Raw genomic sequence first — 27,706 nt, 5'->3', positions numbered from 1 at the left:
CATCCAAGGAAACACATGGCATAAAGAATCCCAGAACAGCAACATCAAATAAGTGAAACACACATATGTACACACACACACACACACACACACACACACCACCACCACCACCACCACCATCAACACCACCAACAACAAAATAACAGTATCTAACAATCATCATTCATTGATATCTCTCCTTATCTGTGGTTTTGATTTCTGAATAAAAAGACACATTTTATTAATATAAAATACACCTTAACATCCAGGATAAAAACAATTACCTCAGAGTAAAGGATGAAAAAAGATGTTCCAAGAAAATAAACATAAGAAGCATGCCAGTTAGTCATTTTAATATATGGTAAAATAGACTTCCAACCAAACTATTCAAAAAAGACAGGGTAGGACACTACATATTCATCAAAGGAAAAGCCCCAAGAGCAATTCTTAGCATTTATGCACCAAAAACAAAGACACACAAGTTCCTAAAAGAAACATTGCTACAGATTAAATTACGTATTAACCTTCACACATTGATAGTGGGAGACTTCAGTGCTGCACTCTTGCCAAAAGACAGGTCATCCAGACAAAAACCAAAAAGAAAGACTGGTGCTAACATGTTATAAACCAAATGGACTTAACAGATATTTACAAAACCTTTCACCCAAACAAAAAAGAATATAGCTACTTCTTAGCACCTCATAAAATTGCTTCAAAATGAACACATACTCAGATGCAAAGCAAGTCTCAAAAGACCCAAGAAAATTGGTATAACACAGTAATCACCATAATATTCCTGTGGAAGTCAAAGAACAACTTGCAGGCATAAGGTGTCTTCCTTTATAATGTGAATCCTAAAAAGGAACTCAGGCCCTCATGGTTGACAGGAAGACATGTGTCTGTAACTACTGGGCTATCTCACCTGCCCCTCAAGTGAAGTTCTTATAGGATATTTGAGACAGAGGAGACATGTAAAAAAAAAAGTAGCGATTACATCTGAAGTTTTAAGACAATAAGAATTACCCCATAGTAATGACTTTATTAGGCATAAGACTCCATTCTCTGTAGGAGAACTGAACTTGCCTGAAAAAAAAATCTATTATGACCATGCATTTATTCTCCTCTGTAGGTATCCTGTCAGGTACCACAAAACCAGGCCAGTTTATTATATTATTATAGAAGTGTACCTCAAGACTCAGATGTTTCAGTTATGTAATGTCAGTTGGTATGCAAATTTTGGAACCTGAACTTGATCTTGTAAAGCCAGGCAAAATTATTGAGCCTGTAATATAGTGCCTCTTTAGCAAGATGATAGGCATGGACATGAAAATCTCCAGAAGCTCATAGGCAGGTTCACTTGGTGAACACAGCACAGTGGTAAACAACCCATATACCCTGCCTCAAATAAGACAGAAAGTGAGGACCAGAAAGGAGGGGCCTCAGATCTTTACATGTCTGCCTTGGCATGCATACTATCTTCTCTCTCTCTCTCTCTCTCTCTCTCTCTCTCTCTCTCTCTCTCTCTCTCTCTCTCTCTCTTTCTCTCTCTAAGACTGTCACATACACACACAAAAACAGACACACACTTTGACTTTTAGAAGATTTGCACTTTGAACACCACTCTATGGACCATGAGCTAGTAAAAATTTGTGATTCTCTTATTCTCATGGTTTTCAAGGGCATCCAGCTCTATAGTCTTTAAAATTAACCCCACTGACTTCAAAATATATTGATTGATCTTATAGAAAATTTTGTTTATGAAAAAGGAGCACATGTGGAGAGAAACAGCTATGAAGGTAAGCAACTGATTTTATGCTCCAACGTGGCAGTAGTATCATGAGTGTATACATATTTGTGAATACATGTACAAACTCATTAAATGTACACATCAAACAGAAAAGATGCTTTATATATAGATTATGCCATGGTAATCTGGAAACTGGATTTCCAAACTGGGACAAGTCAATTATTCAGTATATAATGATGTAATTGGCCACCACAGCTTCAGTGTGGTGTGCATGCAAAGAACATCAAGCCATCACCAGAGACTCTAATTGTTTCCAGATCCAGATCCCATCTTGAGCATCTGTCCCTTAGTTACCACCTAGTTCCTTCAGAAGTCAAGACTTAGAAAGGTACCTGTATGGAGATTTGCTATTTAGATCCCTTTAACAAAAAGCAGTGGGTCGAGAAAGAATAAATTAAAGGAAGGTAGTGTCAGCATGTTACCAAGTACAGGACACTCAAGGGAACTGTGGAAGAGCCCCAAAATTATTAACTTAAGACAAGAGTAAGAAGTATGCTTTCTACACTAAGTTTTACACTGTATTAATTGAGGCTTATCTCTGGAAATTCCAGATCTGTGCACACATCACAATGACCTGGTAGATTTCCACAGCAGTCCTCACAGCAGCAAATAACAACTTTAAGGGGGCATAAAAATGAAAGCCTCATTGAAATAAAACGTTATTAGGGTTCACTGGCATATCTTCATTTCTATATCAATGGCTGGAGGGGGGAGATTAGATAAATTGGGTCATTTTGCAAAAGATGTACGTTTCGATTATTATAAATTCAATAAGAATTTCAGGGCCCTAATAGAAATGATCTAAGCTCCTTTGTTGTCTCTTGGAAAGATTTTAATTTCAAACGTCCGTGGAAGATCCCTCCCACTTGAAGGATGCTTTCTGAAATCTGCTAACACCAGTACTCAAGTGTGTGAAGTGAGTAATATCAAAGAGATATTTTAAATGTCTTCCTTAGGTCACATTCAATTTCTGTTATTTCCATTTTTCATGCTGAGGTGGTTTTCCTCCATGTCCTTAGAATTCATCTTTTGTCACTTCAGGGTATTAGTTTTACTTTATATAAAATTGTGCCATCCACTTCTTGGTTAAGTAAGTACCATTAGGTGGACTTCCTCTGACTTTGAGTGTGATAGTCTAATTGAGAGAGTGGCATGTGCCTGTAGGACACATGTGAAGTAAGGCATCTGGGCATCACGTCTAGTTTTCTTCTAACTGGATCACAGTCAGTATTAAGCATAGTTACTACAAGTCATTGAATTTTTCACTGGTTATTCCCTGGGAAATTGTTTTCTGTGACATTTTGTTTTCCAGCTTGTGTGTTCTTCTGTTACAGTGTAAAATGTTTACGAGCTATAGATTACAATGACTTCCCATATCCTTTATCCACTAAGGATTGGATGGCATCATTGTTTTTATTCACTAATAAAATAAACAGCAAACACAAAATCATATATTTCATCCAATATTTTTTTGGCCAATTTGCTACAGTTCCAGGCATTATGTTAGGTGCTAAGAAAATGTCCTCTACTATGCAGAATATTTCCATTAACTTATAAAATGTAAGCATTCAAAATCATGAAATGAAAAAGGATTGAGAGACCAGTGTGGTGGATGATTTGGAGATCAGAAGTTCAATATCATCCTCAATCATAAAACAGTTTTAGGGCCAGCCTAGGCTACATGAGATCCTGTCTCTAAAAGCAAACAAAAGAACAAGAAAATAAAAAGAGAGATCACTAGATATAATGTGCTTTAAGTCAGTTGACATTGCCTGGAGGCTGGATAGCCCGGAGACTTAGGATAGAACCAAACACAACTGAAAAATAAAGTCAATGAAATGATTCCTAATGATATTCTCCTTTATTCATAAACCAGACCATAGCATAGTCATTATCAGAAAGGCTTCATTCATCAGTGATGGATGCAGATGCAGAGACCCAATGCCAAACATTAGGCAAAGCTTAGGGAATCCTGCAGAAGAGAGGAAGGAAGGATTGTTAAGAGCCAGAAAGACCAAGGACACCACAAAAAATCCCCAAAGAACCAACTCACTTGGGTTCCCAGTGGCTCACAGAGACTGAACTAAGAATCAGGTAATCCACATGGGTCTTCTGAATACTTGTTCTGATTGTGTAGCTTAATGGCTTTCTGGGACTCCTAGTAATGGGATCATTGGCAGTCTCTGATTCTTTCGCCTGCTTTTGGAGCCCTTTTCCAGCCTCATATTGCCTCATCCAGCCTTAATATGAAGGGATATGTCTAGTCTTATTGCAGCTTGAAACGCTATGTTTGGTTGATATCCCTGGGAGGCCTGCTCTTTTCTGAAGGAAATGGAAGAGGAGTACATCTGGAGAAGAGGTGAGTTTAGGGGAGGAGGGACTGAGAGGAGAGAAGGGAGTGGAAATTTTGGTTGGGATTTAATATACGAGAGAAGAAATAATAAAAAATAACATTGACATTAATATTTTAACTTCATATCCAATCAAAACAATATCCATATGGGCTTTCTTCAATGAAGAATACTGTTTAAGTAAAAACAAAATTAGATGTACTATATTTTAAAGAAACAGAAAAAATAAAGCAATTCTCTTTTAGCAAGTGTCAAATGTTATTCTTGGTATATTGTGCACACTGTAATTATTCTGTATTACTTTAAATCTTCAAGGCATGAATATTAAAATGGTACTACTCATTTGTTCTTAATATTGAGGAATCTGATATTTATAGGCTATACAACTAACAACTGTCAACTCACATTTTATCTTCTATATGGGTCTAAATTCTAATACTTAATAGGCTATTGCATTTCTTGTTTTGGCTGGCCATGAACTGGAAACTAAAATCTGCTTTCTTACCATGATTTTGTTTACTTCTGTTGTTATTCTTTCATCCCCACTAAATGATTAGGACTGTCCTCACCACTGCTAACATGACCTAGCTCACAGATCAGGCAAGCATAGCAATTGAGTCTCAATTACAGGAATTTCAGTAAGTGTTTGCTTTGATCTGTGATCAGTTCAACTTTGCTCCATCAGTATAGGTCCATACAGGAGTCAGACAAACCTCCCCTCAAGGGCAGTTTGTCCTACATACTTTTCCTCTTCCTCTTCCTCCTCTTCGTCCTTTTCTTTCTCTCATTATCCTCTTCCTCTTTCTTCCCCTTCCCCTTCTCCTTCTTCCCCTCTACCTCTTCCTTCCTCTTTCTTCTTCCCCTGTCCCTCATCCTCCTTCATTTTAAACAATTGTTTAAATTACATGAGGAAACGGCTTTAAAATATTGCTTAATTTTCAGACGCATTTGGTATACCCTGATATGTTTATTTCATTGTTTATGTACTCAAATGGTATTATGTTATGAATATGTAATACAATTCTGGTATTTATCCCTAAGCACTGTTTTTTGCTCAGAATAAATTCTTATGAGTCTAAATATTGGATCAGTGACTGTAACTGATCTTTATTTTTTATTTTCAAGTTGTGTAATCATTGTTTTCAATGAGGTCAGATGATAGTAAAACTGTATCTTTCGTTGATTTGGCATTCCCTCAAATTTCAACAAGTCTAAATGTGTATGATCACGCTTTTAGCAAATAAGATTTCATAATTTGCTCATCATTACTGCTCCGTTACTTTCTAATATTCTGACCTCACCACTCACTCGATGATTTTGATACTTCTCTTTCTAAGGCTTTTTAAGTCTTTATCTTCTTTTTCACTTTATTTCACTGATTTTTCATGGGAGTGCTATCGTGTATGAAGTCTATGCTTATAAACTTTGCCTCTTCCTTTTTTCATTAATATTCTTTTGTATTTTGTTTTACTTTATATAATATTTTATGAAAAAATAATATTTGAGATTTATTGTGTCATTTTAATTTTGTTCTTATGATAGAAATGACACATAGTATCTAATTATGTATTATTTTAAGAAAATTCTTTGCCACAGGAAAATGTAAAGTTTATTGTATGGCAGTTATGGGCTTCTGCCTGCCAATTCTTATAAAATTAATATTCTGTCTACTTTATAAAGAATAACTGATTTTTATAATACTTTATTATATTTTAATTATTTCTAATATATAATTGCTTTACACTTTACAATACTACTCCTAAATAATGCTAGATATTAGTGTTCTAAATGAATTTGAAAGCACTCATGAATGAGCCCCTCATCAATTCAATACTCTTTTTTGTCCAGTTACATGAACCCTAGATCCCAGGAGAAGAGAGACCACTGACTGGCCATTTTACTTTAGGGTAATTAGCATAAACCTTCCAGTATTTTTCATCTGCAAAACAAAATGATGGTCACTCCTCCTTTAATTAACACAAAACATTGAAGTCAGCAGAGCAGGGATGGGATTCTTTGGAGTGTAACAATTCTCCCTACTGTAATGATGACAAGCATCCTGACTTGCGCCCACATTTCACTTGTTAGCACTTCCATAGCTTTTTAAAAAATCTCTTCTTGGTCCCTCTTTCTTATGAACATTCCATTATCATTTAAAGATCTCCCATGCTCATGGATTGGTAGGATTAACATAGTGAAAACGACCACCTTACTAAAAGAAATCTAGAGCAAGTCCCATGAAAATTCGAACATAATTCTTTACAGAACTTGAAAGAATAATTCTTAATTTCATATATGGGTAGCTAAAACAATCTTGTTCAATAAAAATAACTGCTCATCAATCCACACAAACAACAATTACATCCTTTATGCATACTCTGTATTTATTATGATGTATTTCAACATTACTGTCCTTGACACTGAGTGTGAAATTAGAAGAACCATATTGTATTTACAAATAATAAGAAGTTAATATCTGCAAACAATATACTTAAAAATAATAAATAAAGAAAAAATATTCTGTAAAGGTAACTATTTACAAACATGTATTCATTTGCAACTAGACACACAAGTTTGTTTCTTATGTATCAACAAAGTAATTTCATGGTTGAATAAACTTATATAATTAGCCATCATGTTTTAGCATTAAAGTGGCTTTATCCACAGTTGGTGAATGATATTTAAACTAAGAAGTCTGACACATAGCCTATGAGCAACACCTCAGACAGTGTTTCTTAGTAACAATAAAATAAGTGTATAGGACACTGATTGTGGGGAAAAAAAAGGCTTGGGGATCCCGAGGTTCCTCCTGCCATACTGTGGGTAGTCGGCTGGAAACGCTCTGGGTTTCTCCAGCTGGAAGTTGGGCCCGGCTGTTCATTAACTAAAAGTCTCTCCCTGGCTCCTCACGGTTCCTCATAGCGGCGCAGCCCCAACACACGAGGAAGCCCTTGGGTTTCCAAAACTGGTTTATTCACATGGCGGATCGTGGATGGATCTGGATGCATACCCCTCAAACCCAGGATCGACCTGAGTTAAAAGGGGAGGGGAGAAGGGGGGAGGGGCTGGGGAGGAATGTTTAATTGGCTCCACCTCTGGCCTTCAGGTATGTAAATCTCTTTAGGGCCTGTTCACGCCCTCCACCTGTGTACATGACTGAAGGGTGGAGGTGAAATGGAGATTAGACCTTGTGTTAGGCCCAACATCCCACCCTTTTTTCTTTCATAAAAGGAGGGGCAACTCTGTTAATGAGAGATGTGGACCATGTGGAAGTAGTCTGGAGTCCCAGAGCGCGGGGAGATAATATGCCGTCCCTGACAGGCAATGTCCTGTTGGGTCTCCTGGCTATCTCAAACCCAGTGCTCTATCAAGGGGGCCTAGGAACAGGGCTAAACATCCTACCGTCCCTAAAAGGGTCTCCGGGGTTTAAAACCCGTTCAACCAGGCTATGTCCAAACCATGTCTCCACGGCCCAACATCTCACTGTTTTTAGTGAAAATTTTGAATGAGGTGGTCAAAATAAAACACTATGTAGGCCAGAGGGTGTAGCATAACCAAGTCAAGGGTAATGGGAATTGAGGGTAGGGTTTGGAAAGCAGGGAATCATTGAAACAATTAAATACAGATTGTACAGTTTGAGGGTAATGACATCTGATTAATCTAAATAGACATTATGTTTTCCTCACTAACATGTAACTTTAGCTATGTGACTTTAGCAAAAGAGTTCATTTGTAGCTGGAAGGTCTGGATCTGTCTTCTGTAGTGAGCATCTCTGGGTTCTGGCGTGCATCTCTGGAGCCTGGTGTGGGTCTCTGGATCTCAGCATGTTCTGGGTTCTTCAGTCAGATGAGACGACTAGAAGAAGGCAGCTTGGCAGGTTCCAGGAGGTGGCGCTGTCTCTGGATCTCAGCGTGTCTCTGGAGTCTGCAGTCAGATGAGGTGGCTGGGAGAAAGCAGCTTGGCATCTTAGGCAGGTTCCAGAGGATGGCTGGACTCTGTTGGATCTGTGGGTATACCTGTAGGATAATCACAGGAGGGAAGGAGCATCTCCAGTAGGGAGATGTCTGTAGGCTGGATATGGAGCATTAAATTGCTTGGGAACAAGCACCTTATGGCCTGTCGTTAAGATCCTGGAAAAGCAAAGGTGTTTGAGGAAATTTTGTCTTAGAAGGTATCTTGGATAGCTGAGGGAGAAAAACAATGTTAATTTTGTATTTGGGATTGGCAGCAACAGTTTGCCTGTAAAAGAAATTAGTTGTTAATTAAGACTCAAGAAATGGTGATCAGCACGTTCACTTAAACTGTGGAAGGAAATTAGATGGCTTTTAAACCTTGAAGAAATTATAAAGGTTGAAAAAAAATAATGTTGGACATATATCACGAATATTAGAGAGAAAAGGCAGCATTAAAATAAAAAATTAACAAACATTTTGGTTGAAAAACACAAGCATTGTTGCTCTAGGTGTTCCTGTTAGAAAGAAAAGGAAAATTTTTTGGTTGAAAAACAGGAACATTTGTTGCAGGCCCTCCTGTTGGGGAGAAGCAGTATGGAGGGGAGGGGCCTTGTTCTGCGATGTGGCGGCCGGGTGCTCTGGCAGAGAGGACCCGTATCCACCTTTCTTTTTATTAAAAATTTTAATTGTAGAGAAGGATCAAAAGGCTAACTTGAAGTTTATAGGGAGAGATACCTAGGCTTGATAGGAGAGCTAAGAGTCAGAGAGTGAAAGGCTATATGAATCTCTCACCTAAGGAAGGAGTCTTAGGAGGGTCACAGCAGGCACTGTGACTTGAAAGACAGCTGTTGTCTGTGAAGGAGCCCTCTCTGTGGAGCTGGGGGATGGGCAAAGTGGAGGCTAGGGGGTCTGCCATCTTGTCCTTGAGCTGGAAAGCACATGGAGAGGGAGAGACAGAGAGAAAGAGGAGGAGTTAAAGTAGAGAAGTTGACCAGGAACACATGGAGAAAGAGTGGGGCCTAGTCTTTTGAACTAGGCAGTAGCTAAAAATTAGAAGAAGCTAACAAGGAACACGTGGAGAAAGAGGGGGGAGACAGAAAGAAGCCTGCCTAGTTTTGTGAACTAGGCTGGGAATTATTCACTGTCCTGGAGTTTTGGGGAGAGGTTTTCTGTGGGCAATAACTGGGGAGAACACTCTTGGAGCTGGCTCTACCACCTGTAGGGAATGATATGGGCTCATACGTGGGTGAGCGGGTCCCCTGCGGAACCTCAGGTGGTAGGTTGGATTCTGATGGACCAGGAGTTGTGTTCCCTTGGGGACTCCATCTTTCATCTGTCTAATCTCACCAGCATTATGGGGAGGTCTAAGGCGCACAGCATAGCGGCTCCCTTCTACTGGAACTCCATCTGGGCCAGTCACATTTGTTGCTTTAGGACCCCCTTTTCCTGTAACCACATCAAACTCTACAATTTCTCCCTCCCCCACACTGCGCAGATACTTGCGTGGATTATTCTTCTTGATGGCAGTCTGGTGTACAAACACATCTTCTTTGGTGTCATTTCGGTTTATAAATCCATATCCATTTCTGACGTTGAACCATTTGACAGTGTCAAGGACTTTGGTGGCGAGAACTTTCTTCTCCGAGTCCTCGCTGCCCACGGGAGCTGAAGAGGCCGGGGCGGGTCCGGGGGTTGTGTCTCTGTCGGGGCTCCCCGCGAGGGGCGCGGCTGGCGCCGGGGCCTGGGGCGTGCCGCTGGCCGCAGGGCTCTTAGGCGCGGGGTCAGAGGCCTGCAGGAGCGTGGTGTCGCAGGTGGTGGCCTCAGCCGCCTTGCTCATGCCGCCTCTCCGCTCTCTCTGGGCACCGGTTAGCGCGGTGGCGGTCGCGGAGGGGCCAGCTCGCAGCGGGCGGCTCGGGGGCGGGGGACGCACGAGCTCGAGGTCTCGCTGGGTCTCCCGGCCCCGAAGATGGCAGGTTGTAGGGCATTCATCTTTCCAATGTCTTGTCTCCCCACATTTGAAGCAGATTCCTTCTGTTTTTACTGTTGCCACAAATGCCTGAGCTATGGATGTGACCTGGTGCGATGCAGTTCCTATTTCTCTGGTTGCCACAATCCACCTATCATGATGTTCTTCCCGGAGACCCTGGCAGGCTAGTCTAGACTCAGAAGTCATGTCTTCCCAAACAATGGTTTTAAGAAGAAGGTCCCTAGCTGTGGGGTTGGAGATTTTTCTTTCTAAGCTCATTTTAGTTCTGAAGATAAAATCAGATAGAGGTTCTCCAGGCTTCTGATGAAGGGAGAGCAGGGAGTGGGCAGGGTCTTGTGACCCTGAAGGTGGGGTAAGCCTATTCCAGGCTTGAATGGCACAGAGGCGGACCTGGTCATAGTAGCCTGTTGGCTGACTTGCCTGTTGTGCCCCAGTAGAGAAATCTTCCTGGCCAAAGAGTTCTTTAAAACCCCATGGAGTGTCATCTTCCCTTCCCTGGTTTTGCCTGACTTGCTGAAGACACTCATCACGATAATACGCCTCCCATTCTAGAAACATTGGATCAGGAAGGGCAGAATGGCAAATATCTCTCCAATCTTGGGGGGTGTTTAAGTTGGCAATATGGCTCTGTAGGAGGGATTTTGTCCACGGTGCATGAATGCCATCTTCCTTCACTGCCTGCCTGAGTTCTTTTAGGTCGGAGGCTTGGATAGGGTGCCATTTAAGTGGTTTAGTTCCAGTGGGGTGAATATTAACTGGGAATGTTTGAGCAGTTTGGGTTTTATCTATGGATTTTGAAGGACTGCTACTTTTGCGGCTAAGAGGAGGGGGAGGGGACTTATTTCTCTTTGGTTGGGAGGTAAGAGGGAAGGCAGGGGAAAGCTCCTTTGGTATTTTAATGAAGCCTTGCCTTTGGATGGGGGAGGGAGGGACAGGAGGAGCACATGGTTTCATTTCCTCTAAGGCATAAGGGGGAAGGGGTGGGTATATGGATTTTATTTCTCTTATTAGTTGGGTAAGGGCCTCAAGGTCTGAAACCAGGTGACTTTTGGGACCTTGGTTTTTGGGTTCATTTAACTGAGGGGCCCCAGTAGCTGTGTTGTTCTCAGTCTGTCCTATTTTTGATGGTCTTATACATTGCCGAATTGCAGCTAAGATCGGCAAAAACTCACAAGGGGGTTTTTTATCTCTGTTTTTGATAAGGGAAGCTACTTTGCTCCAAGAGTCTGGACTGTAAATATTATCCTCTGCCATGCATGGTGCTATCTGAAGGACTTCCTCCCAAAACAAGGAGGCTTGCTTTTTGCCTATTCTTATCCCATGGGTCTTTAGTAAAGAATATATTTGCCTGGCTTGGGGTGAACATTTACGTGAGGTGGAGTTTCCCATGATAGAAAAGAGGAGAAACGCCTTGTCCAATGGGAACGTTCTCTTGGCCTATTGGCTTTGGGGGATTCCACAATGGTCCAAGAGCGCCAAGCCTTCCCGCAGATTTAAGAACTGGCAGCCGCCCTTATGGCTTTTAAATGGCTGCTGCGTCACCAGATTTCTTTTTGTTTTAGAGAGAGTCTAGATAGAGTCTTTGCCAACGCCCGTTGTGGGCTGTCGGGATTTAAGCAGAGGCCAGGGAAGCCTTGAACCAGCACCAGAGAGTGGCCCTGGCCAGGAGGTAGCAAAAGCTCCCTTGGCTTACTTAAATCCGCGCGATGGCTTCCGACTGAAACACAGGAGGAAAAAACAGATTGTTTGTTTCAAGAGTTCGGGGCTTACCCTTCCCGCGGTATCGGTAGCTGATTGGTTGTGTGGCTTCTAAGGCCCCACGTTGGGCGCCAGATGTGGGGAAAAAAAAGGCTTGGGGATCCCGAGGTTCCTCCTGCCATACTGTGGGTAGTCGGCTGGAAACGCTCTGGGTTTCTCCAGCTGGAAGTTGGGCCCGGCTGTTCATTAACTAAAAGTCTCTCCCTGGCTCCTCACGGTTCCTCATAGCGGCGCAGCCCCAACACACGAGGAAGCCCTTGGGTTTCCAAAACTGGTTTATTCACATGGCGGATCGTGGATGGATCTGGATGCATACCCCTCAAACCCAGGATCGACCTGAGTTAAAAGGGGAGGGGAGAAGGGGGGGAGGGGCTGGGGAGGAATGTTTAATTGGCTCCACCTCTGGCCTTCAGGTATGTAAATCTCTTTAGGGCCTGTTCACGCCCTCCACCTGTGTACATGACTGAAGGGTGGAGGTGAAATGGAGATTAGACCTTGTGTTAGGCCCAACAACTGATTTTCAAAGATCTTTCCTGTGCATCATTGAATTTAATCTTCAGAACAACTCTGTGAGTTGGCTACTTAGCATAGGAGTTTGTGCTACTGGGTGTATTTACTAGCAATAAAAAGAAGATTATGTTAAGGACATCTTTCTTCAGAACAGGTCACAAGGATGAAGACTACAATATCATCACCTGTTTCCTAGGAGTCTGCCCTTTCCCATCCCAACATTATTCCAGTTTTGTATTTATGCCCCACATTCATTGATTATCATACTGAATTGATCTGGATTTGTAAATCCTTATGCCCAATGTCAAAGTTTTAACTGACTGAATCCAAAGTATGTGAAGCAGTATGAGAATCTTAACATTTTGGTCTGAGATATCCACCCTTTGATTTTAGGGTAAATGAGTAGGAATGATATGATATCCCCTGGGTGTAAACCTCATACGCAATTCAAGATTGTGAAAAGACACAATAGATGCTGGCATGCACATATAGCATGTATAATAAAAGACTTCATTGGTTATGTCCCTATTATGCGTACTTTACTAATTGCAGAGAAATTTGCATCTACCTCTCATATTTAATGGTCGATGTCTTAATAACTGTCAAGAGAAATAAAATAAAACACGGCTACACATTTTAATACCAAACAAAATGTGAATATACTATTCTTTGAAGCTTTAAGGATATCTGTGTCTGGTCCTCTGTTTTAACTTTTAATAGGGCAATTTCCAGCAGAAAGGCTGAGGAGTGGACATAAAAGAGTTACAGTCCTTGACTTATGTTTTTTTGTTTAACCACATGAAGTAGATAAAGATGTAAAAAGATTTTTGTCCATAATTGATATCTTTTGTTTTCTTGTTACAAACTTACATACTAAGGAAAATATCTTCATATACTTGATACTTATGCCTTCTTTTGAGAACACTTTTGTTTCTTGACCATTATTTGTTTATTAATATTTATTGTATCTATTGTTTGCTTAGGTGTATGTGACCATGCTTGCTAGAATACACACTGATCAGAGGTTGTCTTCTGACCTTCAGGTATGGCTTCTTCTTTCACCCCATGAGTCCCTTGGGTTAAACTTTTCTCTCTTCAAAAAATCCTCACAATATATTTAGATTCACTGCTTGTTTTTTTTCAATATAATGTTTAAATAATTTTTCATTAAAATGTTCTTATTTGACTAAAAGTCTAAAACCCTTTGTAGCCTTAATGTATGTGAGAGTGAAACATCTCTTAAAACTTTATTATAATAAAAAATGTAAAATGAAAAAATCACATAGCAAAGTTAACCACCCCCAAAGTCTGTACAATTGAATGAATTTATGTACTATGCAGTTAAAAAGGTGGCCATTTAAAAATAAAACTGGAGCTTCACACTGGATTTCACACTTTTCATTGTCATATATGTTTTATGCATGTATCTACCAATGACGCTAAAGATCCATGGCAAAACTATAATTAGTAAAACTGTTACCTTTATTTTTTCTGTCTTAACTCATTCAAAATTATTGCCTATACAATTAAGCTGAACTCTGTTTAACTTTCAAACTTATATTCAGGATAAATCACCTCAAATTCCAATCTTATTTAGGATATCATCGTACAGCTGTTCTCAGCTGTACTCAGACCACTTAACTGACGGTGACACTTGTAAGCCAAAAGAATCTAGTAGATTTTGTTTCAACTCTGTGGTCAAGAGAAAAACAATTTTTACTGAAAGAAGTAGAATAGATTTGCTTAGCTCTCCTAAATCATTTTGGTGTCCTTGAAGAAATGACTGTTGAGACAGATTGAAATGGTACGGTGAGACCAGAAGAGGGTCTGCTGCCCATAGCAAGGAAACAGACAAGCAGTTCGGCCAGTGCAGAAACTATGAAAATCAAAAGATCCATCTTTGGATGTGAAATGAAGTGGAAGCAAGCTCTCTCCATTTGGTCCAGAATGAGTAGAATTTTTTGTTTTTGAAATGATAAAAGCTAGTGGGCTGCTATGTTAAAGACAGGAAGAAAGTATAAGGTCATAGCTTGGTCTCTGGTCCTATTATGCGACATAGCATGGCGATAGCTTTTATGTATACAATGTGTAATGAATAAGATAACATGCCCATCAACATAAAATCTCATGGTTTGTGGTGAGAATGTTTGAAATTTACTAAGTGATTTTGAAAGATATAATATGCTGTTAATAATATTTAACATACTGTATGATAGATCACAAAGAAACAAATACAATCAAACAAAACAAAAAACTCATTTTTCCTGTTGATTATGATGTTCCTTTGACCAGGATGGTTTTGTTCTACTGTGATCCAGCCTCTGGTAACCATAGTACACTCTGTTTCTGGCTCTATGGTTCAGTCATTTAGATTTCATATACATGATAGAATAAACATTTGTCTTTCTTTGCCTGGTGTATTCCACTCAACATATTGTTCTCCAATTTTATATACATTGTAGATTATAGTGCCTTTATTATCAAGGCTGAATAGTATCCTATCACATATATAAATATGTGTGCATGTTTTCTCTTTACACATTCATCTGTTGATTTTAAGCCTATACATATTCCTTAGTCATGTAAGCAGAGCTGCAACGACCATAATTGCAAAGGTTTCTTCTTTATAGTGATTTAAATTCTTTCGTATAAATGTTCAGGAATATTAGCATCTCTCTCTCTCTCTCTCTCTCTCTCTCTCTCTCTCTTTCTTTCTTTCTCGTTCTTATATTTTGTAACATAAGTTTGCACTATGCTTTCCAGTCTGATTTTAAACTTGTACTCCTTCTGTACCAGTCTTCCAGGTAGCTGAGATTACAAGAATTATTTGTCACTATTTTTACTTCTATTATTATATTATCATTTGTTGATGAAATCTTACCTTTTATTTGATGACTATAGTGTTGCCAAAAACAATGTGCAGGGTTGTGTGTCTCAGCCCTTATCAACACTGTGACCATTAATCCTCTGGCAACTAGTTTGAAAAATGGTAAGTGATAATTAAACATGATGTAAATTTACATTTTCATGATAATAATCCAGCCCAGTAAATAGGGTTGGTGTCCAGTTATGTCTTCTACTCAGAAATGTTTTAAGAATTCTTTACCATTAGTTGTTTATTAGCATTTATTATATTTATTGCTTATTTGGGTAAATACTACAGTGCGCATTGATCAGAGGACAACCTGCAGCTGTTGGTTCTCATTTCAGCATGAGTCACTGGGTGAAACACAGGTAGCTGGTCTTCCCTACAAGCATTGTTACCTTCTGAGCCACTTTGCATTCTCTTCTTGACCATTTTGACAACATAATATATTCATTTTACAGAATTTCTTGTATTTCTTTTTTTTCTTGAATATGGACTCTTCACTAGAAATGTAGCTTGCAAATATCTTCTCCCTTTCCAAATGTTGTTGCTTATCTGTCAATTTGTTTTTCTTATCTGGTTTTGAAGACCATGGATGTGATCTTATGTGTTGGTTTTTGTTCATCAAGCTAGTATTTCTTGGGTCAAATATAAGCAAGTTTTCACTTGACTGGTGTGATTTATTTCTTCTATATTTTCTCCTGGTAGAATTCTTTCTTCTTTCTATTAGGGTAGAGAAAATCTAGTAAAATTATTTTTTGATTTTGTTTCATGCAAAATGAACTGTTTAAGTAATTTGAATTCCTTCAAACTAAACTGACTGTACTATAAATACCCTAAACCTCTATGAGTAAAAATCATATTTTCATAATTTTGTTTCAAAAATAAGATGATAGCTTTGTTTTATTTCAAAAAAACATTCAACTTTTATTATTAGACTTAACACAATGACTAACTATTCTTTTGCAGGTTTTATGATCTCAGCTGAGTCCTTTCTGTATCTGAATGAGTACATTAAATGCCCTTGCATTTTCTAAGTATGAAAAACTCCAGGAATACTGCTTTACTGTGACAACTCTGAAATGAATGTTTAGAGTAACATACAGATAACCAAGGAGACTCTGATTTGAATGCATACACATCTATTGTATCTCACTGAGACTCCTGTGCACAGCACACAACTTTTTTTCTGACTCTGGCCTTAAACAGGACATTATTTTATCCAAAAACTCCATAAATGTGGGCACTCTCTGGACAGAATAAATCTTACCTATTTCACTAGTAAATCAAGTCAAAACTGTCTTTGATAGTCAGTATGCCTCCCTGTTTCTTATATTATAAAAATTGCATCATTTTATTGTCTTTCAAGTTTGAGAGTTTTACAAAACAAAGCAAAAATCAGAACAAAATAAATATTCTTCTTCCTCAAATAAGAGACAGAGTAACTTAATTATAGAGACCAACCTGGGAGAAAAAATATAGTCTTTGCATTTCCATTTTTAGATTTGAAACTGATTTACTACTTAGGGAAATATATATAAAATAAAAGTAACAAAATGTTACATGTAGGTTATGTTTCCAAGCACAATGTTATCGTAAAGGAAAGTCTTCTTTTTTATTTCTGAACATTTCAACATAGAAATGACCAAAATTTGTTCACAAAAAGTAATGGTTTTCGGTCGAACTCTGAGATAAAAAGCTGCAAGGGTTTATATTCCTTTAACACCTGTTAGGTATCACATAAAGTTTTAAGCAATGTCACAGTTTTCCTAAACAAATATTAAATCTGTCCGAGTGACTATGAAATTAAACAGTGTTCTCACACCTTTTGTCTTGCATTTCCACATCTTCATGAGTGATTGCAAAGTAGTCTAATTCTTGTTCTTCCAGAGTATAACATGATTCATAATTACCTTGAAATGTTTACTAAGACATTTTCTCATCTGTGAAGCTTGGAAGACAGGAAGACACTGCTGACTGCAATCACCAATTCTCCTGTCCTTTCAGCTTACCATAAAACCAAGGACAAAGAACAGAGTGGCCCTGTGGCTCTCAAGGGTGCTGAGTTCTGTTTACCAAATACTCCTCTGCAGTGAGCAAGAGTGCTTTAATCCCCCACACAGGCAGGGTTGTTCAAAGGTCTCTGAACCTCTGTTACCTGTTGTGCTATAAATTCCACAACCAGTGTGCCTGCTGAAGGAGCCCCCAACACCCAGTGGAAAAGCAGTAACATTTTAGGGGCTGCATCTTAAAAGAAAATCTGAGCACACACTTAAAAGGACTTGAAATATTCCCCAGAGGCTTCTCACAAAACTGCTTACATAAGAAATCTAAGGTTTCAGTCTCTTTTTGCCTTTCAAACAAAGTAAGTAATTAGAGAGTGGGTTTTTATTCGAAGAACTACAAGAATATTCAGCAAATCTCAATTTCATTCAATAAGTAACTTTTTATGGGCCATCCCTGTTTATAAGCGAACTCGACACCTCTAAGGGGCCTCTGAGTAATTTAGACTCTGACAATAAAACTCACACTAAAGACCAATGAGTCATGACTATATTTCTCACAGTATATATCAAAAGTGGAACTTCCAGAAGCCCCTTTCATCAAAGGATGAACTTGTGTCCCCTCTAAAATCTGTGAGTTGATCCTTGCGATGATGATACACAAATATTGCCAGCATAACCAAGTTCAGGACCTTGAGTCTTCTTTTATTTACTGCCGATATTCAAACTAACCCAAAGACTTGTAAAATCACTGATTTTCCCTTTGATACTAAAACTAGATACAAACAGTAAAAATGATAATACATGGTGATGACATTTATGTCATGAAGCACATGTAAAACCTCCAGTGGATAGTACTGTTTTAGATGAATTATACGCATTTGTGGTTTCTGCTAAGGATTTAGGATCTTCCTTCCACTCTTTGTTTCTTCCTTTGTTTCTTTGTTTTCTTTCTTTCTTTCTTTCTTTCTTTCTTTCTTTCTTTTTCTTTTCTCCTTTTTACTGAAAATACATTCTTTTCTCACATAATGTATCCTGATTATGGTTTTCCCTCCCTCTACTTCCAATCCCTTCCCACCTGTCCCCCTTCCTCTCTGGATCCACTGCTTTTGTCTGTCATTAGGGGAAAAAACAGGCATCTAAGTAATAATAATAAAATATAAGAAGATAAAAATTGTCAGAGTTGGACAAGACAAACAAACAGAAGAAAAAGATCCTAAGAAAAGGCTCAAGAATCAAAGACTGACTCATTTACAAATTCAGGGATACCATCAAAATACTGAACTGGGAACTGTAATATGTAGGCAGAAAGCCTGGTGCAGGACCATACAGGTTCTGTGGATGCTGCCTCAATCTCTGTGAGCTTTGAAACATGAAAATTAAGAGGGCCTTGGTCTCCTAGCATCCTCCTTCCCCTCTGGCTCTTATACTATGTCTGCATTCACTTTCACAGAGCTACCTGAGCCCTATGGGGAGAGATTTGATGGAGGAATTCCTGTTTGGGCTGAGTATTCTGAAGTCTCTCATTCTGGCTATGGGTCTCTCTATTTCTTCCCATCTGCAGTAGGAGGAAGCTTTTTACATATTAGCTGAACAAGCCACTGATCTATAAGCTTAGCAGAATTTCACTAGGAGTCTTTTTACGACTATGGTTTTTATTAGACCGGTAATATTTGGTTTTACCCTAGGTTTCTGGGTTGTTTAGTCTTGAGTTTTTGGTCACTCAAGTGTCATGGAATGGGCTTTAAGTCAAACCAGTTACTTTGGTCATACACTTGTGCCACCAGTACACTAGCATATCTTATATACAAGACACATTGTAGATCAAAGGTTTCTCACCCCCAATGGCTTCTCTTTGGTCTGTAGAAAGTCAAGAGATTAAACTAGAGTAATTATTTAAAATATAGCAATCTATTGAGTGCAGCCTTATCTTATCTTGCTCATTTGTTGGACCAATGGATAAATGGAAATGTCTTAGCATCTTATTAATTTAAAGCAGATGCAGCATTGACTTCTGCTAAGAATTTATGGAAGAAAATGTTGCTCCCTAAAAACAGAAACTGTGTGTCAATATTATAAGGCTGTTAAAAAGGAATATCTTTGAATGTAAAGCTTGACATGAAAACGAAATAATACATATATTGTTAGCACAATGAGAGTGAATGTATCAAAAAATACACTGTAGGAAAAGAATGAAGATGCATATGTAAACATATGTGATTTTGATTCTAATTATTGATAATGTTATACTAACATTTGATTAATTTACAATATGAGGTTACAAAAGTATAGCTTAGCTTCATTATATATATTGAATTCCCACACATACTTACACACACAGAGATACACATACACACACACTTATGAGAGATACTCATACTCAAGTACAAATACATACACACATATACACATGAATGCTCATACATACATATTCTTAAACACACATGTTTGTAGACACATAGTCACATATTCATGCAACTTACATATATATAATTAAATATACATATTTAAGCATACATACTCACATACAATCATACACATTTACATACATATTCACATATACACAGCTATACATATATGAACTCATACATACACCTACGTAGACACCTATGTACTTATATAAACATACTCTCATACACTTACGCACTTGCTCACACATACACACTCAAAGACACATATGTACACACATATACACTTGCTTACACATACCCGAACATACATACTCACACATACCCACACTAAATACAGTTTCTTAAATTACATACTCATACCAACACGCACTCTCTCTCTTTATCCCTCCTTTCCTCCCTCTTTGATGATTTCACTGAGAACCAGAATATTAGCTTTTACCTAGCATAAAAGTAAATAATTATTGCATAATCATATTTTTTCAGAATTATCCTTTTTAAAATAATATCATAATTCATGAAAATTTAGATAATGCAAGCACTGATAAAGGAAATAATTATTTTAATTTTCTACCATAAATCACTGCTCCAAAATTAAATTCTGACTTTGGTTCAGTTATCACAGCTTCTAGACCTCTCCTCAGAGTGACAGACAAGTCACACAGGTGCCATGGGCTCAAACAGGAGGTCTAGGCTATGCTCACATACATTTGTGAACATTTAGAAACATCCATTTTTGATGGGAACTTCATACCTTAGGTAGGAAAGATAGGCAGAGAGAGAATAGTCAATCAATCCTTCCTTCTCCAGTCAGCTATGGCGATAATTTATTAGTTTCTGGCTTCACCCTAGTCCTACCTATACCATCTCCAATTATGCTCCTGCTCACAGAGTGACATGCAAGCAAAGCAAGTGAAGACAGAAACAACATAGCTCATCTGTTTAGCAGAGTGCAGACCATAAACACAGATCATTCTCCAATTCATCAAAATGTGCTTATTGGTGATAAGTTATTTCTTTTATTCATAGCCTATCATATCTATAAATTTTTCTATATAGAGAAAATAAATCTTCTGAAACTGTAAAATTCATCCATAAATTTGTACAGCAGCACTGCTTTGAATATTTTAGTGCGTTCTATGATTTATTGTCTCCTTCTTTACCTTTTAATATATAGAGGGCTGTCCTAGACACTGCAGTCTCCGATTTGCTAAAATATATACCTGAACAGTTTGTTCTTGCTGCTGTTTGAAACTGAGGTAAAAATGTCAAATGTAAGAGTTATCACCACTGTAGTATTGATACAGCTCTAATAAAATACAGAAAACTGTTAAAAAGATAATTATATTATATTATATTGCTATTAATGGTAATGTTTTGCTGAATTTTAATTATATTGGAACTGTTTTAGCATTTGTTCCAAACTCTCATTTTTAACACTTTCCAAAACTTAATCAATTGGCAAAAATAGTTTATCTATAATTGAGGATTTTTATAATTTACAGATTTAGATCACATAGCCAGTGCCTGAGAGGTTCCAGAGAGACCCCATGTCTAGTCTGTGGAGAATCAACAGCTCTAATTTACTAGCCACTAAACAGTCAGATGTTATTTTCAAACATAAACCAGATTATAAACACTCTCTTCTCAACCCCCTCTGTGGGCTGTGTGTGGAAATTGTTATAGAACTCCGAGCATATAGCAGAGTAAGCCAAACGATTCGTGAGTTAGTTAAGCTGGACACTATCACTAATTCCCGAGTCTCATGAAACACTGATTTGCCTCAAGCTCTTAGGACCCAGTCCATTTACTCTCATTTTGGTCTCCCTAATTAAACAGTTGTATCGGCTTTGCCTTTTCAGGGCATTATCTGCCTATAAAATTTTGCATGTTGATTTCTGATTATTGAGAAGTAATCAACTTAAATATTTTCTAGAGAAGCCTTCTCTGAAACATGAGATTCAGTTACTCCTATTTACAGATTATTATGGTATGTTTCTGGGTCCCAGAGGTTTACCTTGCTTACTCATATATTTTCTAACCATTTTCCTGTTGTGGGAGGTCACAATTATGGGCTTTCAATGATGTATACATCTCAAACTCTCGAATTCTTGATATCAGATGCCCTAAAGAACTGCTTAGATGTCATACAGATTGCGGTCTCTGGGTATGGAAAAGCGGGTTAATGAATAAAGTTTGGATTCCCGGTATCCATGGCAATGGCAGGTATTCATGGCAATGACCTATAATTCCAGGGCTTGGAAAACAGAGACGGGACAGGAAGCTGACTAGCAATTCTAACACAAATGGTGAGCTCTGAGCTCAGCTCAGAGATTCTGCTTCAACTAAAATACAGGAAAGCAATTTGTAAAGATTCCTGATATCAACCATTTCTCTCTCTCTCTCTCTCTCTCTCTCATACACACACACAGATCATAAGTATAAACTCATGAAGAAAAATAATGATTCAGAACATCAAGAAGGGGTTACTATCAAGGATCATAATTAATCAAATTCAATCTTAAAATTCTTAAAAGTGAAGAGCCTCTCCTGATGGTACTCATTCAGAGGGAGATGCAACTATGGAGGAAAGACAAAGAGAAATAGAATCTTGATGTGTTTGAAGGTTAGAGATAGGAACTTGCTAGTCAAGGAATGTGGCTGGCCTCTAAAAGACAGATGATGTCTTGGAAGAGATGAATTAAAGCAGATTCTCCACAAGACCTACAAGATACCCCTGTCAAAATAAAGCTTCAACACCAGCAAAACCTAGGCAGAGCTTTTGACCTAAAGATTTTTAAGAATAAAATATTTGTACTAATCAGTTCACCAAGTCAATATTACATCAATAAGAGATTGATACAATGATAAAAGCCTAGAGTTGAGGACCCCAGTACTGCTGAGTCATGCTTTATGGCCAGAGACTAGAAATGTGCCTACTGTAGGTGTCATTCTGTAGTTATGTCATGAGTTGATGCAAAGATTCCCAGAAATACAAACATCCTTTGCTGTGTTTAACTAGAACATATCTGAAGATGTTTTAGCACATTTATTTAATATTAGTTACTTCTTTAAAGTATATAGATGCTTATATTTTTAAATTATTTTTCCAGTATTTGTGGTATTTCTTATGTTATAACAGATTTTCCACACTTAATATATTATATAACAGCATAATTAGTAATCCATCCACTACAAATATTTATAAAAGTGTTATAGTAATAGACTAGTTTATATTTGTTCCTTAGTTTCAAAAATTTGAACTAATGATCAATATTGTTTCTCATTAACCCTTGGCTTTCTTTCATATAAAAAATTCTAAGACCTAACAAAATTTCAATAGCAAATAACTCAGTGTATAAATGTAAAAAGTTACAGGCTATATCTTCAGATTATGATTTTTCTAGAGTTGCAAGCCATTTTTTTTCTTCATCCATACCATGTGATTTGGTCAACAGGGCATTAGAACAAAAATGTAGATATGGCTGATAAGGCATGGTCCATCCTCCTACTGCTTCCCATGTCTGTTCAAACATACAAAGAACAGTGAGATAGTGGATTAAAAACATAAAATACAGCAAGCCACTCATAGCCTCTCTGCTTAGATCTTCCTTGCTCAGCTTCCATGTAACTCATCTGAGACTTGAATAAGAATTTACATAAAATTAATCACTACAGACTCATAAGCTCATAATGCTGTGCAACTTTAACGTTGGTAAGTGTAGAATATAAGGCTTATTTTTAATTATATGTTTTAATTTAAATTTTGGGGGAATTTCTTACATATATATTGTACTTACATAATTTTCATCCCTCACTCTTTTTTCAATTCCTCCGATGTCCTCTACTACCTTTAAATTTATGATCTCTTCTATAATTATTACACACACACACACATACACACACACACACATATATATGTATATATATATATATATGTGTATATATATACACATATATATGTATATATATACATATATATATACATATATATATGTGTATATACACACACACACACATATATATATATATATATATATATATATATATATAGAGAGAGAGAGAGAGAGAGAGAGAGAGAGAGAGAGAGAGGGAGGGAGAGAGAGGGGGGTCTTTGTGCCTAGAAAAAATGATTCTCTCTCTGACTCTGACTCTCTCTTTCTCTCTCTCTCTCTCTCTCTCTCTCTCTCTCTCTCTCTCTCTCTCTCTCTCTCTCTCTCTCCAGTCATTAATTTCCTTCAGCTTTTCGTCTAAGTGTGAGATCTCCTCCATCTATGTTGGAATGTCAACTGATATGGTCATTGTGCAGTTTTTGTTTAGGTAACCATACTGTAAAGTCCAGCTTCTCTGTCTTAGAGAAGGTACTATCTTAAAGCAGATGTCCTGGTCATCTAGTTATTTCAGTGTCTCTACCCCTACCTCCACTGTGTTCCATGAGCCTCCAGTGAGGAAGTTTTGTGTATCCACTGTGGTTGGGCACCCTGTGGTATGCTGTTGTATTCATCTTTGCTCTTTCAGATTTTGTAATACTCTCCATCTGCTACAGAAGAATGTATATGGATAAACACACACACACATATATATTCACACAAACACACACACACACTTTTCCCAACTTTGGTTTAAATTCATTCATTTGTATCATTCTCATAAAATGAGCATTCTACCAGACGTTATTAGTTTCTACTTTTCTGTCAGAGAATCATATGCATAAATTTAGTGTTATATAAAATATATCCTTCAAATGTGTGCATAATTAGAATGTGAGAAAATAATTTATTTTAATAAATGCAGAAAGTGGTACTCAGTTGGAAACTTCAATTATTTAACAATATTAACAATTTTCCATATGAAATATATTTTTTATCTATAGATATTTGGTGTTTGATTTAATCAAGCCTGCTTTTAACAGAATTTTCTTAGTGGAATTTATTCAGTGTCCAATTGAATATCCCTTGATTTCTTTAGTATTTTGCTATGATATATTATGTATGAAGGTGTGTAATGAAGGCAGAAGATTTATCTGATATTATATAACCAATCTTAATTTAAAAAATAAGAGAATAAAATTTCCCACTTAAATTATACTTTTGTTGTTTTTCTTAAGCTAATCATAGCTTAATAAGTTCTTTTAGTATATGTGTGATTAGAAAATCATATTGTTCTTATTCCAGAAGTTTAAATAATTTAACTCTATCTGTAGAAAATCAAAACCCCAAGCTAATTTTTGTGTTTAAAGAATGAAGAGGAAGATTTAGTAATATGGAAATATTATAAAATCTATTAATGTGTGTTTCATTCAGTAATATGTAAATCATCTCCTTTTTGTACCAAATTGTAAACAAGCCCCTGAAAGAGATAAAGGCATTAACCTTTGTTCCAAAGCCAGATCCTATTGGGATGATTTTGCAGAGCTGCAGGGCTAAATTCTCTCCATAATTTCATTTTTAAAATCAAAATCACACAGCCCTGTGTGCCCTTTTCCCCCGTGTATGACAGCTATAGACGTGCTCTCTTCAGCAGCTTCTGGGTTTCACTTTGTAACTGGTTACATTCCCATTTTTCAGAAAACAAATATTTTTGTAAAAATAATGCTCATTTGTATTGAGAATCTCATCCATTTCATAATGTCAATTCTGTTTTCATTCAACCCACATAAATAACCAGAGTATGAGACTGTGGATAATTTCACCAATGATAAAACAGGTTCCTAAAATACACGGAGGAAAGGCACATGATGGGCTGTTTGTCTGCTTCTTATAAAAATGGCCCCTAAAAGTTTCCTAGGATATTTTTTATTTGCCCCTTATTTTTCTTTGTTATGATATCTGTATAAAAAATTGTGAGGATTATAACCTGACACCATTACTATCAGGCAGGGAAAATTAGGAAGATGAGATGTATGGACCATTAGAACAAATGGGTACAAGAGATAGCCATTAGCTTGTCTTCTAAGACATAAATTAGTGTCCACAATTATCTAAGCAATTCAGAATATGCAATAGTATTAATTGTATTGATACCTCAAAGAGTGCAATATCTAACCAAGAAAGTCATGACACAATGGCTTTCTTGCTAGACACAGTGAAGGGTGGAGGGTCTTGACTGCTTTGAAGAATGGGTTTCCTAAATGTGCTGGAATCCTGTCCTGCATCTCTCCAGTGTTTCCCAAGTCTTGATGTTAGCAATACACATGCCCACTTTGTAAAAGAGAAAAATATATACAAATAAATAGACCATTCCAACCCCTTAAAATTAAAGTCACTTTCCCTCTTCCTTTAAAACTTGTATGTTTTGAGCAGATTTACTTTCCCTACTCTTGCATGTTAATACTTTCAAATGCATGCCAAGTAGAAGTAAGATCAAATGTCACACTTCACCTGAAATTATAGACAAATCCTAACTACTATAATGTAAAGTGTAAGCCTTTTGGGGACTGATTTATATTTTATCATTTGAAAACATGCCTATTTCTATATAGACTCTAGTTTTTAAAATGTTATTTAAGAAATGGGTTTAAATATTTGTCAAAATACTATCATATTTTAGTAATTTGATCATATGATATTCTTTATTTCCATTTTAACATGTTATATGTTTAACATGTTATATGCATGTATGTGGGCAAGCATGTGTGGGGCTGTGCATACACTTCTGTTTGCATGAGTATGGATATGCATGTAGGGGGATGTGCATTCATTTAGTTTGCATGCATGTGGCATACTTGTGGAGGAAGTGTATACAAGATCATTTTTGCATGTGTGTGAGCACACGTGTGTGAGGATGTATATTCACTTATGTTTGTAGGCATGTGGAGGCTCAAGGTTGATGTCTCAGTCATGGTTCTTCATGTCATGTCTTTACTTAAACTCAGAGTGATCTGATGTGTTAGTCTTGTTAGCCAACTTGCTTGGGGGATCCTCTTGTTTCTGCCTTCAGAGGCTGAAATTAAAGACAGGCTACCATACCTATCTGGCGTTTAAAACTCTAGAGGTCTGAACTCTGATTTTCAAGCTTGGAAAACAAGTGTTTCAACCACCAACCTTTCTCTCCAGCCCTGACTATAACAATTTATTACCTAATTTAACATATAAATAAATGTATTTAATAATGCTGAACTACTTCAGAATTTTTTGCATATACCTCAGGAACATGTAATACATTTAACTTTTAATGCACTCTTTAATTCTTTTTATTTCAAATAGTAACTCAAATATTTGCTTTGCCCAAAGGAATTTTCTATAATATATATGTATGTATATATATATATATATATATATATATATATATATATATGTGTGTGTGTGTGTGTGTGTATATATATACATATGTATATGTATATATGTATATGTGTACATATACATATATATTATAGAAAATTCCTTTGGACAAAGGAATATATACCTATACATACACATACATATATATTATAGAAAATTCCTGGTTGCTGTATCTTTATCCATTCAAGTCATTTGAATAGCATTTCAAAGGAACTCTTGCCTTGCATTGGTCCTTTTCTTCAGGAATTCTTGTTACATTTTTTTGGTTTTGTTTTTTGTTTGTTTTTGTTTTCTTTTGCTTTTAAACTTTCTATCTTCTTCTGAGCTTCGCTATGTTTTCATTTACCTAGAATATGACTTTCAAATGCATCTCACCCATGCCCATCTCTTTTGATGGGCTTTGTATTTTGTATTTATTTATACCATTTTTTTGTTATGATCTAAAACTTGATTGTTTGGTTTTTCAGATTGTTTATCTAACAAAGTTCTAAGGCCTCAGTTTGTAAGCCACTGGGTCACTGGAAGAGGGGACAACCAAAGAGTCTACAGATGAGCCCAAAGTGAGATCTAAAAAGCACGGTGGATAACAAAGGTGAGGGGAACAGATAAAAAGGATCATAAATAGTCAAGACTGAAGATGAGAGGAGATGGCAAACAGTCGTACAGACAAACAGAAAGGGGACAAGTGATCTCTGGCACAGTTTCAGAGAGCTGTCAAGGATTCAGAGCAGAGGCACTAGATGCCTGAAAATGAGAACTATAACACTTGCTCCTGTATCCTGGGCCAGCAGCATCAACAGTGTT

The 27,706-nt window shown here is 37.3% G+C and overlaps 1 long non-coding RNA gene across 1 annotated transcript; it reads left to right on the top strand.

Annotated features, from left to right (window-relative positions):
- The first annotated feature begins 4,098 nt into the window (after window positions 1-4,098).
- LOC143442246 (uncharacterized) lies at window positions 4,099-27,444 on the top strand. The gene is made up of 3 exons (XR_013110260.1): window positions 4,099-4,145; window positions 13,329-13,388; window positions 27,370-27,444. It is a non-coding gene; the product is annotated as an uncharacterized LOC143442246 (long non-coding RNA).
- Window positions 27,445-27,706: the final 262 nt, after the last annotated feature.

Source organism: Arvicanthis niloticus, chromosome 5 (assembly GCF_011762505.2).
Source record: "Arvicanthis niloticus isolate mArvNil1 chromosome 5, mArvNil1.pat.X, whole genome shotgun sequence".
NCBI classification, from domain to species: domain Eukaryota; kingdom Metazoa; phylum Chordata; class Mammalia; order Rodentia; family Muridae; genus Arvicanthis; species Arvicanthis niloticus.
Note: the sequence above shows the minus strand (reverse complement) of the source record. Positions and strands in the feature narration are given on the sequence as shown.